Here is a 10,657-nt window from a genome sequence, read left to right on the forward strand (position 1 = left end):
GTGCCATAGTTACTTTTACAAAATTGTTTTATGTTACAACCTGCTTCTGGCATTGAGGTTATGGTACAGTAGTTAGCAGGCGGGGAGTGTTATACCTTGGCTCAGCTTTTGCCCTGACATTGGGTACATTACGGTCTTTTCCATCCTCCCCACTAGGATGGGGCGTGTGTGAAGCCAACAGACCGATTGTACTCAGTTCGTATTTGGTAGTATACTGAGTTGGGCAGGGGTCAAAACCATAGACTTGCCCACGATGCTTCCCTCCCACCAGTCACTCTTATGGCTGCTCACATGGACATGTACTAAGATAGTTTTTTTCATGTTGTTTTTAATTTTATTAGTGTCTACTTTTTATCTCTCCTTTACATTTGCGTGTATTTTTTATTTAAAGATAAGTTGATAGACATAGATTCCATAATTACAGGTGGCAATGAGAAAAGACTCAACAACGTGGAAAAAGAACAAAGCTATCCCGTTCCTTGACGATTAAGCACAAGGCGCAACATACTTGCAAATGAAGCACTACAACGTGGAAGACTCTTACACATCCAATGACCGTTCACCTTACACTAGCGAAAACCGCAGGGTTCGTGATCGTTGTCACATCCAACTACATAGTGGACATAATTTCCGAGGAGTCATATGACTGGATTAGTGTTCGTCCGAGGGAAGAAGGGAAAATCCAGACTCTGAAGAAGTTTAACCGAGAATGCAGCCTTAGCTGATAGGGTAAGGAAAATCAGTTGCAGGCAAATCCAGTGCCAGTTTTCTAATGTACAAGAAACAAGCCTGTATCGTAAAGTATCAGGTCAATGACATGTCGCAAAGACCAGTCGGACTAAGACCAATTCGATGGAGGCGGTTTTTGGTCGAATGACCCTGTGCCACGATATGCGGTGTCTTCCATCAGGAGGACAGGAAGGCTAAAGTGAAACCAAACTGCTTCCAAGGATATCAATGGCGCAGCCACTTATGCTGTTAAGGGGGATGATTGTACTTCCTAACGAGAAAGCAAATATCTGGTGGTAAGTTGTGTCATCGATGAAATGTTGGCTCCCAGGGAACATATTATGATATAAAATTCACGTATGTGCCCCATTTTAGGGTTCGTCTGGCCAACAACGGCAACAGGATTCAGATTGGGCGGGCGAAGACGTGTAAATAAGCGAGATACAATAGAATGAGTAGCTCAGATATATGTTAAAATGTTACGCCGTATAAACAATATTAAAGCCTTTGAAAGGTGATCTTGGCAGGTGACGCAAAAATGTAAGGAACTCGTTTGGGGACTTTATGAAAAATGATTGATTACGAATCTGGGAGGGTCGTACACAATGAATACTATCCTGATAGGATCATACAAAACGAAAGTTAATTCTAGCAGGGTGACTATATAAAGGTGACGAGTTGATTGAGAAGGTAAGCAAAATTTAGTTTACTCATCATCATCATCATTATCATTTAAGACTGATTATGTCTTTCAGCGTTCAGTCTGGAGCATAGCCCCCCTTATACAGTTCCTCCATGATCCCCTATTCAGTGCTAACATTGGTGCCTCTTCTGATGTTAAACCTATTATTTCAAAATCATTCTTAACCGAAACCAGGTACCTTCTCCTCGGTCTGCCCCGACTCCTCCTACCCTCTACTGCTGAATCCATGAGTCTCTTGGGTAACCTTGCTTCTCCCATGCGTGTAACATGACCCCACCATCTAAGCCTGTTCGCCCTGACTGCTACATCTATAGAGTTCATTCCCAGTTTTTCTTTGATTTCCTCATTGTGGACACCCTCCGGCCATTGTTCCCATCTACTAGTACCTGCAATCATCCTAGCTACTTTCATATCCGTAACCTCAACTTTGTTGATAAGGTAACCTGAATCCACCCAGCTTTCGCTCCCATACAACAAAGTTGGTCGAAAGATTGAACGGTGCACAGATAACTTAGTCTTGGTACTGACTTCCTTCTTGCAGAAGAGAGTAGATCGTAGCTGAGCGCTCACTGCTTTAGCTTTGCCACACCTCGCTTCCAGTTCTTTCACTATGTTGCCATCCTGTGAGAATATGCATCCTAAGCACTTGAAACCGTCCACCTGTTCTAACTTTGTTCCTCCCATTTGGCACTCAATCCGTTTATATTTTTTTTTTTCCCACTGACATTACTTTCGCTTTGGAGATGATAATCTTCATACCATAGTCCTTACATTTCTGATCTAGCTCTGAAATATTACTTTGCAAACTTTCAATCGAATCTGCCATCACAACTAAGTCATCCGCATATGCAAGGCTGCTTATTTTGTGTTCACATATCTTAATCTCACCCAGCCAGTCTATTGTTTTCAACATATGATCCATAAATAATATGAACAACAGTGGAGACAGGTTGCAGCCTTGTCTTACCCCTGAAACTACTCTGAACCATGAACTCAAATTACCGTCAACTCTAACTGCTGCCTGACTATCCATGTAAAGACCTTTAATTGCTTGCAAAAGTTTGCCTCCTATTCCATAATCTTGTAGAACAGACAATAACTTCCTCCTAGGAACCCGGTCATATGCCTTTTCTAGATCTATAAAGCATAGATACAATTCCCTGTTCCACTCATAACACTTCTCCATTATTTGCTGTAAGCTAAATATCTGGTCCTGACAACCTCTAAGAGGCCTAAACCCACACTGTTTTTATCCAGTTGGTCCTCAACTAATACTCGTACTTTCCTTTCAACAATACCTGAGAAGATTTTACCCACAACGCTGATTAAAGAGATACCTCTGTAATTGTTACAATCTTTTCTGTTTCCATGTTTAAAGATTGGTGTGAATACTGCTTTAGTCCAGTCTGATGGAACCTGTCCCGACTCCCAGGCCATTTCAATTATCCTGTGTAGCCATTTAAGACCTGACATTCCACTGTATTTCATGAGTTCCGACTTAATATCATCCACCCCAGCCGCTTTATTGCACTGCAATCCATTGACCAATTTTTCACTTCCTCAAATGTGATCCTATTTCCATTATCATTCCTATCCCATTCTACCTCGAAATCTGAAACATTACTGATCGCATTTTCACCTACATTGAGCAACTCTTCAAAATATTCCCTCCATCTGCCCAAGGCATCCACAGGGTTCACCAGCAGTTTCCTGACCTGTCAAAAATACTTGTCATTTCCTTCTTACCTCCCTTTCGAAGACTGCTAATTACACTCCAGAATGGTTTTCCAGCAGCTTGACCCATACTCTCCAACCTGTTTCCAAAGTCTTCCCACGATTTCTTATTATATGCTGCAATTATCTGTTTGGCTTTGTTTCTTCCTTCAACATAACTTTCACTGTCTACCTGGGTTCTGGTATGTAGCCATTTTTGATACGCCTTCTTTTTCCTTTTACAGGCTGCCTTGACTGTATCATTCCACCAAGCTGTTTGCTTCATCCTACCTTTACACACTACTGTTCCAAGACATTCCTTAGCCACTTCTAGTACTGTGTCCTTGTATCTTGTCCATTTCTTTTCCGATGGCTGTAATTGGCTACATTCAACTAACTGGTACCTTTCTGAGATCGCTGTTATGTACTTGTGCTTGATTTCCTTATCCTAAAGTGTCTCCACTCTTATCCTCCTACATATGGACCTGACCTCCTGCACTTTCGGCCTCACAATCCCAATTTCACTGCTGATTAAATAATGATCAGTGTCATCACAGAATCCCCTGAATACACGCGTGTCCCTCACAGCGTTTCTGAACTCCTGATCTGTTATTATAGTCAATGACAGATCTGGTTCCCCTGCCTTCCCAAGTATACCGGTGAATGTTCTTATGTTTAAAAAAGGAGTTTGTGATTACTAAGCCCATACTGGCACAGAAATCCAAGAGTTGTATCCCGTACCTGTTGGCCTTCATATCCTCTCCAAATTTACCCATTACCTTATCATACCCTTCTGTTTGATTTCCAATCCTGGCGTTAAAATCACCCATGAGCAGAACACTGTCCTTGTCCTTTACTCTAACAACTACATCACTGAGTGCCTCATAAAAACTATCCATCTTATCTTGATCTGTCCCTTCACAATGCGAATATACTGACACAATCCTAATTTCCTTGCTAGACACTGTCAAATCTATCCACATCAGCCGTTCGTTTACATACCTTATTGCAACTACGCTGGGTTCCATTTCTTTCCTGATGTAAAGCCCTACTCCCCATTGTGCTATTCCTGCTTTGACTCCTGACAGGTAGACCTAGTATTCTCCCACTTCCTCTTCTTTCTCACCCCTTACCCGAATGTCACTAACAGCTAAAACGTCCAGCCCCATCCTACTTGCAGCCTCTGCCAGCTCTACCTTCTTCCCAGAGTAGCCCCCATTGATATTAATAGCTCCCCATCTCATTACCATTTGCTTGCCAAGTCGTATCTTAGGAGTCCCTGGTTTGTCAGTTAGAGGTGGGACTCAGTCACCTCCAAAGGTCCGAGGCATTTTGCTCTGATTGTTGCCAGCATCATATTTAAAGTACCAGGTAAGCTGGTTGCTAGCCTTACTTGCCCCGAGTCCCATTGGGTTTTACCCCTGACGGCTGAGGGACTAACCGGTGGATTTGGTAGTGTTTGCCGTATGAGCACAAAGGTGACCACGACTCAGAATATGTCCGAGATGCCCAGCCTTATTCCAAAGTAACTGGTATCCCGACTGTCGGGACCACTTACTTGGCCACTCATACGTTGCCCGTGGTTCATGAACTAGGACATGACTACAGGAACCCACACCATGAACCACATTTAGTTTACTGGCAACATTTATTTTCCCAAAAACAAAAAAGGCAGACATAATTAAAGTTAAATATATTATGTTAGAATATCGTAAACAACTGGATTTAAGACAACAATGGTCAAGGATCCTGGGTGGCAAAAGTGAGTCAAGTACTCTGGCCCTAAAAAATGTGGATGACGCTCTCTGTGTTAATCTGACGCTGAGCAGACATTGATCGATGATGTAAAGAAGTTTCTATTGATGCAGCTGAGGGCAAGCCGCGGTTGGGATATGTGCGTCCTAAAGGCCGGAGCAGCAGTACGTTACCCTGTTTGCTACGTGCAGCGATGTAACTTGCAGCTGGTGAGACGTGTGCGGCAGTGGCGAGGAGTAAGGCGGCAACTGTGAATCGATGAAATGCAAAATCTCACGATCTAGCGATCAGGCAGACGGATTGCAATTTAATCTCTACCAGCGCACTGATATCACGGTAGATTACAGCGTGTGACACAATCGTTCGCTAGTCGTACCAAGAACCAATCTGGCTCACTTGTACGACAGAGCGCGATAGGATGCCAAACATCAAGACTGGTAAATCAAAAACGAATAAGTGTCCGCTCGGCAAACGAGTAGTCCTAGATATTTGAAGTCACACTGTCAGTACAGTAAGAACTTCACCACAGGCTCCCCAGTATAATTACATGCAAGTGAAGTCAGTCTTAGGACGGGCTCCAAGTACGAACCACACGTGACAGAGCTTCGACCAGCAGTTGCTTCCAGACAAAAGTCCAGAACCAGAGTGTTTCGCACCTCTCCAGATCAGAACAGTTCCCGTTTTTCCGCAAAGTGCACGAACGTCACCGCCTTCACCCCATCTTGAGGCAATTATAGGGCTTTAGAGGCTCTAAATCTCCCCTCCTACACGACAGCACAAACTCACGACGAACCAGCGCAACAGTTAAGAGACCCTTTCTCTGAAAAAAAAAAGGAAACCACCAGTTACTGGCTTCTTTAAGTTTCCGTGGTGGGAAATGTTTTTTTTTCCGAAGTCACGTCGCTTCCTACAGCAACAAGCGAAGAGGTACAATCTTTAAGATATTTATCAAAATTGCCTGTGCCTTGGAGCAAGTTAGTCCTAGCTATGTGGTGTAATAAAGATACCATCTTTAAAAGTTTCCGAGACGCCAGCGTTTCCTTTAAGAACAAGGCGGCTGATAGAAGTGGGTCAACAGCCCATTTGCAGTTTTCGGCGTACACGAAAAGTTGTCAATTTTTATTAGGCGTAGCGCAGTCGACAATGCCCGGTTTACAACCCGTGTTTAGATGCTTACCTTCAGTCCGTCGCTTCCAGCTTAGCTTTCTGCTGGCGTCGATGCAGGTGTAGTGGGCATTGTCCTGTTGGAGACCCAACTCAACTAGGGGGTTCTCTGTCGGCCCTATACGGCCGTTGGCCTGTCCCGCAATTTTTACTGGGGGATGGGCTCGCCACCACTTGGTTTCAACTTCCAAACATGCCGTTTCTACGAGCTAAGAACCATAAAATTACCTCATGCTTTTAGCGTCCTACCAGGCTCCATCGACACCGGCTCAGGTCGTGAACTTTCTGGAGTCTCAGACAAGTTGTGTAATGTTGTAACAAAATCATTACGAAAAATGTGTGAAAAAGTATCTTGTCCTCCCCACCTTCGCTTTGATACTGGTAAGTCCCAACCCTCCAAGGGGGCAGGACCTCGCAAAATAGGACTTTTCCAAAGGAAACGACTAAAAGAGTGCATGAATTTGCGCCCCATCAACGCGGGTTGTGAGAATATTTGTGCAACGTAATTCACTTTGCTGAAAATGTAGGAATCTAAGACCTGCACTTTGTGAAGCAGACTACGAGAACGACATTCGTGTTCACAAATTGCCCCTTGTATTCGATTCGGCACTTCCAGCCAGTTTAGTGCAATCATTTTTATCGGATAGCGATCCACGGTAATCGCCAACGATTAGTGCTGAGAAACCACCGTTGCCCATGGAATGACAAGGTGTGTGAAAGTCCTTGAAAGGTAGCAGAGTACATTTCCTTTCACTAATGCAGGCCCCAGGGAGAGGGCAAAAGGAATCCAATGTGTCCTTGAACAAGAATATATCATGAACATGATGAAGCAATGCCATAACGTCATCTGCGTACACTTGTACCAAGAACATTTGTCCTAATAGCTTCCAGCCACATAATGGATTACCAATACCGCGAGGCAGAGGTTCTAAGAACAAGACAAAAAGCGGTAAGTCCTTCAGCATGGTGATCTGGGGAGATTCATTATCGATTCATTACGACAGTTTCGTGAATACGAGTAAAAATATTGGATAATACCCGACGTAGTATGATAGAGACCAGGCGTTGAGCACCTGCATCAAGAAACCGTGATTGACCCGGTGAAATACCTTATTAAAATCAATAAAAACCAAGCCTCCAGAGAAGGAAGTCGTTGGAGCCACCGAGACAACGACCTGGCATTAGACTACAGGAGTCACAATCGTTCGACGAAGCACACAGCTTTCAAGAATGGCCAGAATTTTCTCTAGCTGCATCGACAAATGACTATTAACATCGCGTGCAACTGCTTTCCAATCCAAATTAGTGTGATCGGGACGAATTTATCAATATCCAGACGTTCGTTTGTCTTCGGAATTGAACGATTTTACCAACTCTGAAGGCGTCGGAAATAAGAACACATCTTCTCCCCTCCCGCCCCCCCCCACTCCCTCCCGGTTCGCCTCATTTACCAACGAAGTAATGGTATCACCTACAAGAGGCCAAAAATGAACACCAAAATTCCTTAGGAATACCATCAAGTACCGGCGATTTTTGCGATGATGGACCAATAACAAAGCGATACATACCATCGAGAGTAAAGTTACTCAGAAACGTCAGCATGCTCTTTTTCGACGCGTCCGCAACCAAATAAGGTGATATAAGGAGATCCGTTCATCGTGTAGGAAGGAGCTGGATTTTGAATCCCCCCCGAGGCCTTCCACTTGCTATCTGTTTAACTGAAGAAACTCCGCCTTAACACGGCGCACATCCACAATCTCTTATTGAGCGTTTCTGGCACCGTCATAAAGTTGTCGCAAGATGAAATTCCAGGGTCCGACGGAGATCCCTCACCCTCTCAGTGCCGTAGAGCCTTAACGCTCTCCGGGCAAATGTTTGGAATGCCCTGATCACCATTTCATAAGAGAAGGATAACGGTTCAGAGAACGAATGCTACTGGCTCAAATCTCTCGAACGACAGTCTGGAGTCAAGGATCCTTTAGGAGGGATGTGTTCAACATCCAGTGGAGGCGATAAAGTTTTACTGGTTGTGGCACATGATTTAAAGTTCCAAGTACGGTACAGTGATGAGTGAAACAGGTTGATATCACGTCTATCGCCAACAGCTGCTCACATAAAGAATCAATAAGATAAAAGCGATGGGTCTGCTGCTGGAAGTTGTTGTAAAATGCGTATACCTGACGAAAGTGGGATAATGACAGATCCACGCATCGCTTAATTGCTAAGAGTGCACCAAATCGTCTAGTTCCATACTGAAATTAAAATTAGAGGCTGATCCACAGGACGCAAAACACAATTAAGATCTCCGCCTAACACTAGTTTCTCCAGAGTTTTACGAAATAAATAAACTGTATTGTCTTTATTGTTGGATAGCAACTTCGGATGTGCAGTACACAACAGACCCTTTAAATTAAGATGAATCTACCGTCCTCAAGTGTATGGTGCAAGTTTATTATGTCACAGCCAAGCTCCTCACAGGCCCTCTAAAGAATGCCGTAGAGGTCTTCCACTTGGCTCAGAACCATGGTGCCACATTCAATTCTGAGAAAAAAGCTGCAGATTCTAAGTTTCCTTTGAATTCCGTAGTCGAGGTTGTCTTCTCACCCTTCTCTGTCTGTCACTGGATCGGTGCAACTATCTCCCGTAGTCCATGAACTGCAGCTGGTTGCAACCGTTCCATCAGTGGCTGTCGGAGCAGATTCTTCAGAATTTTGAATAAGGCTGTGAAAGATAAATTTAACCGAATTAGTCAGTGAGTAGTATGTTGTTACATATCGCATACATATTTAGGCAGTTAGTGACGGACAGTTAATGCCATTCTGTACATTGGATACTTTGAGATACTTTTCAGTATCTCCGGTAATATCTAAGGATGTGATCCCAAACCATACTCGTCATCCTGTTGTAAGGGAAGCCTATTCTGAAGATTCTGCATTGCTAATAGCATGTGGTAGTGTGGTACTAAGAAACAGATATCTGATGATGTGGCTCAGACCGAGCGAGGTGGCGCAGTGGTTAGCACACAGGGCTCGCATTCGGGAGGACGACGGTTCAATCCCGCGTCCGGCCATTCTGATTTAGGTTTTCCGTGATTTCCCTAAATCGCTCCAGGCAAATGCCGGGATGGTTCCTTTGAAAGGGCACGGCCGACTTCCTTCCCCGTCCTTCCCTAATCCGGCCGGCCGGAGTGGCCGAGCGGTTAAAGGCGCTACAGTCTGGAACCGCACGACCGCTACGGTCGCAGGTTCGAATCCTGCCTCGGGCATGGATGTGTGTGATGTCCTTAGGTTAGTTAGGTTTAAGTAGTTCTAAGTTCTAGGGGACTTATGACCACAGCAGTTGAGTCCCATAGTGCTCAGAGCCATTTGAACCATTTGAACCTAATCCGATGAGACCGATGACCTGGCAGTTTGGCCTCTTCCCCCAAACAACCCATGTGGCTAAGTACGTAGGAGGTGAACGCTACAGCCATGCTTAGCCTAGCTTCCAGTTTCAGTCAATTCAACACGATGAAAATTTGGCAGTGTGCAACCTTTCCCAGGCATCAGCTATGAAGAATAACCGAATTAGCTGTTGGTTTAGTACTGCGACGGATGTAGATGGATGTAGCCATAGTGGCCCTGGTCTTGACTGACGTTGGAACTTCATATTAAGGCTACATTCGCACGATTACGTTACGGGCATTTTAGCGGTCTTATTACTTTACCCGAAGGCTCTGGGTAAAATCCGTAATAGATAATGTCGCTCGAAAGAAAGGATCCATCCTGAAAAAGACAAATTCGAGGAATAGATATTCCGCAACAGCCAACTTACTCAATGAAATAGGAACACATATGAAGCTAAATGGTGATGTAGACGAAATGAATCTCTTGTATACTTTCTAGAAAATTCTCTATAGATTTTATTCTTCTGTAGCTGTTATCATTGGGTTTCACTATTCTTCTCCGTACGTGTGCTCCATGAATGCCCAGACTTTGCAGGCTGAGTGGTTCTCCTGTAACTGGACGAGAAGATACTTGCAACTTCAACTATATATGACGGTAGTATCTGTTCCCGAAAGAACATTTACCGTCAATGACCATGCAGCTTTGCTAAAAATGAAATGATAATTAAATAGACACCCTAGCTGCAAGCAGGCGTTGATATACTTCATTGGGGACATGTTGAAAATGTGTGCCCCGACCGGGACTCGAATCCGGGATCTCCTGCTTATATGGCAGACGCTCTATCCATCTGAGCCACCGCGGGCACAGAGGATAGTGCGTCTGCAGGGACTTATCCCTTGCACGCTCCCCGTGAGATCCACATTCCCAACATATCCACAACGCTACATTCGTAGTGCGCCTAATAGATAGTTAAAAAAATGGGTTCCCGGCCTTTGACCTTCTTGTGCGAACGCACACGCTATGCCCGAACTCGTACGGGACTTGGTAGATTAATCTGCCACGAGTAATGAGTATGATGGGCAAACATCTATTAGGCGCACTACGAATGTAGTGTTGTGGACACCTTGGGAATGTGGATCTCACGGGGAGACCGCGGTGGCTCAGATGGATAGAGCGTATGCCATGTAAGCAGGAGATCCCGGGTTCG

The sequence above is a fragment of the Schistocerca cancellata genome, chromosome 1 (genome assembly GCF_023864275.1).
Source record: "Schistocerca cancellata isolate TAMUIC-IGC-003103 chromosome 1, iqSchCanc2.1, whole genome shotgun sequence".
Classification (NCBI taxonomy): Eukaryota; Metazoa; Arthropoda; class Insecta; order Orthoptera; family Acrididae; genus Schistocerca; species Schistocerca cancellata.